This window comes from Triticum aestivum, chromosome 3D (assembly GCF_018294505.1).
Source record: "Triticum aestivum cultivar Chinese Spring chromosome 3D, IWGSC CS RefSeq v2.1, whole genome shotgun sequence".
Taxonomy (NCBI): Eukaryota; Viridiplantae; Streptophyta; class Magnoliopsida; order Poales; family Poaceae; genus Triticum; species Triticum aestivum.
In genome coordinates this window covers 12502715-12506565 of record NC_057802.1, presented here as the reverse complement: position 1 = coordinate 12506565, position 3851 = coordinate 12502715, and the positions used below count along the sequence as shown (strand labels likewise).

At 43.2% G+C, this 3851-nt stretch overlaps 1 pseudogene; it reads left to right on the top strand.

Moving 5' to 3' along the window:
* The first annotated feature begins 751 nt into the window (after window positions 1-751).
* On the top strand, window positions 752-3618 carry LOC123073755 (LRR receptor-like serine/threonine-protein kinase GSO1; annotated as a pseudogene).
* The last annotated feature ends 233 nt before the right edge of the window (window positions 3619-3851 follow it).

Genomic DNA, 3851 nt, shown 5'->3' with positions numbered 1-3851 from the left:
GAGGCGCGGCGGCGGCGGCGGAGCTCGGGTTCTGGGGTGTTGAGAGGAGGAAGACGATGGAAAGGGAAGAGTGAGAGAGGACCCGGTCGGGCCTATTTATAAGGGACGGCTCATGAGTGGGCGCGAGAAACGAGGAGGCTGAAGACATGATTATCCAGCTGCAGAGGTCCCTCGATTTTCGGGATAGTTATTAAGATAAGGATCTGTTGAGATACGTTGGACGGAACGTGCATTAATGGCGGATGACGTCACGGCGGGTTACCAAGAATCCAGAAGATGACGTCATGGCGGGTTATAACCTTCGCGCAAACAGAAGCCGGAAGATTTTCTCTTAAGGTATTGAAGATTGACATGAACCGGTTCAAATCAATCTGGGGCCTAATGTTGAGGATATAGCTAATGTTGAGGATATAGTTCCTGGTCATCAAAACCCTAAGCAATACCACCTCAACTGGAGTAGGCCTTTACCTTCAACGTAAGGGGCCGAACCAGTATAATCTTCATGTCCTTTGTCCCGTTTAACCCCTTTAAGCTTCTTAGCGGCGATGGCTCCACGACTCAGTCCTTGCACGAGGACATCTGCCGTGACAATTCCATGACATATGGCGAGTATGATGTATGTAGTGGTGCCAGTGCTTTGTTCGGCGAGATAAGTCCCTCTCTGCTTTCCTTGAAGCATTTAGAGCACATGGACCTCAGCATGAACTGTTTACCAGGTACAAATAGTCAAATTCCTCATTTGCTGGGCTCCATGGGGAACTTGAGATACCTTAACCTCTCTGGCATACCATTTACCGGTAGGGTGCCTCCTCAGCTCGGTAATCTGTCTAAGTTGCAGTATCTTGAGCTTGGCCAAGATACTGGTTATCCTGGGATGTACTCAACAGACATCACCTGGTTAACAAAGTTGCATGTCTTGAAGTTCCTTAGCATGAGGGGAGTAAATCTCTCAGGGATAGCTGACTGGCCTCATAACCTGAATATGCTTCCATCTCTGAGGATTATTGATCTTACTGTCTGTTCACTTGATAGTGCAGACCAATCACTTCCGCACCTTAATCTCACAAAACTTGAGAGGCTTGACCTGAACAACAATGATTTTGAGCACTCACTCACATATGGCTGGTTTTGGAAGGCGACAAGCCTCAAGTACCTCAATCTTGGATATAACGGATTATTCGGCCAGTTCCCTGACACATTAGGAAACATGACAAACCTTCAAGTTCTTGATATTTCAGTGAATAAGATCACCGACATGATGATGACAGGAAACCTGGAGAATCTTTGCAGTTTGGAAATCATTGACCTCTCTCGTAATGAGATAAATACAGACATATCAGTGATGATGAAGAGTTTGCCGCAATGCACATGGAAAAAATTGCAGGAGCTGGATTTAGGTGGCAACAATTTCCGTGGAACTCTGCCAAACTTTATTGGTGACTTCACCAGGTTGAGCGTATTATGGCTTGACTATAACAACCTTGTTGGACCTATACCACCACAGCTTGGGAATTTGACATGTCTAACCTCCCTTGATCTTGGGGGCAATCACCTCACTGGGAGTATACCAACTGAATTGGGTGCCCTTACCACTTTAACTTATTTGGACATAGGCCGTAACGACCTCAACGGGGGTGTACCGGCCGAGCTTGGGAATTTGAGATATTTAACTGCTCTTTACCTCTCGGGCAACGAAATGGCTAGATCTATACCACCACAGCTTGGGAATTTGAGGTCTTTAACTGCTCTTGACCTCTCGGACAACGAAATTGCTGGATCTATACCACCACAGCTTGGGAATTTGACAGGTCTAACCTACCTTGAGCTCAAAAACAATCACCTCACCGGAAGTATACCACGAGAGCTTATGCATTCAACTAGCCTAACCAACCTAGACCTCCCCGGCAATCATCTCATTGGAAGTGTGCCCACTGAAATAGGTTCCCTTATTAATCTGCAATTTCTGGACCTAAGCAACAATAGCTTTACTGGTATGATCACGGAAGAACACTTTGCAAATCTAACAAGTTTAAAGCAAATAGACTTGTCTTCCAACAATTTGAAGATTGTACTGAATTCAGATTGGCGTCCTCCCTTTATGTTGGAGTCCGCATCATTTGGATCTTGCCAGATGGGTCCTCTGTTTCCACCTTGGCTTCAGCAGCTGAAAACCACTCAACTTGACATTTCACACAATGGTTTGAAGGGCGAGTTTCCTGATTGGTTTTGGTCCACATTTTCACATGCCTTATATATGGATATCTCTAATAACCAAATAAGTGGCAGATTGCCAGCACATCTACATGGCATGGCTTTTGAAGAAGTCTATCTCAATTCGAACCAGCTTACTGGACCAATACCCGCACTGCCAAAAAGTATCCACCTCTTAGACATCTCGAAAAATCAATTTTTCGGAACAATACCATCAATCCTTGGAGCCCCGCGACTTCAAATGTTGAGTATGCATTCAAATCAAATTAGTGGCTACATTCCAGAATCTATTTGCAAATTGGAACCATTGATATATCTGGATTTGTCAAACAATATTTTGGAGGGTGAAATTGTTAAATGCTTTGACATCTACTCTCTTGAACATCTCATACTCGGCAACAACAGTTTATCCGGAAAAATCCCAGCATCTTTGCGTAACAACGCAGGTCTGAAATTTTTGGATCTGTCATGGAATAAGTTCTCTGGAGGATTACCTTCATGGATAGGAACGTTAGTGCATTTACGTTTTCTCATACTGAGTCACAATAAATTTTCTGATAATATTCCAGTCGACATAACAAAGCTTGGGTATCTTCAATACTTGGATCTATCAAGCAACAACTTCTCTGGTGCAATACCTTGGCATCTGTCAAGCCTAACATTTATGTCAACATTACAAGAGGAATACATGGGTTTGGTTATGGATGTTCAAGGTTCAGAAATTGTACCTGATCGCCTAGGACAAATATTGTCAGTAAATACAAAAGGGCAGCAACTTACATATCATAAAACACTTGAATATTTTGTGAGCATTGATTTATCATGCAACTCCTTGACCGGCGAAATCCCTACATACATCACTTCGCTTGCTGCACTAATGAATTTGAATTTATCATCAAACCAATTGAGTGGACAAATTCCAAGCATGATTGGTGCCATCAGTCATTGGTATCTCTCGATCTATCTCGGAATGAGATTTCTGGTGAAATCCCATCGAGCTTGTCAAATCTGACATCTCTGAGCTACCTGAACCTGTCTTACAACAGTTTGTCTGGAAGGATACCATCTGGCCCCCAACTTGACATCCTCAATTTGGACAACCAGTCACTTATATACATCGGCAACAGTGGACTTTGTGGGCCTCCTGTCCACAAGGATTGTTCAGGAAATGATCCTTCCATCCATGGCGATCTCGAAAGCAGCAAGGAAGAATTTGACCCACTGACCTTTTACTTTGGTCTTGTGCTGGGATTTGTGGTGGGGCTCTGGATGGTGTTTTGTGCACTGCTGTTCAAGAAGACATGGAGAATTCCTTATTTCCGGCTCTTTGACAAGGTGTACGATCAAGTGTATGTATTTGTGGTTGTGAAGTGGGAAAGCTTCGCAAAGAAAACAGATGAAGAATAACCAATTATTCTGAAGGAGGCAGTGTATGTGCTGCAACCTATTGAATGAGAGCTCTAGAATATTAACCAGGGTGTGCAAGATCTTCAGCAGCATATGTTATATTGTGTGCCTTGTTTGTATCTCTATCTAAATAAAAATGAAGATGTCCAACTCTTCTGATACATTTATGGCTTCACTATTGTTGAACTATTGTGGTAAATGTAAGACTTGAGTACTGTTTATAATCTTGTAAT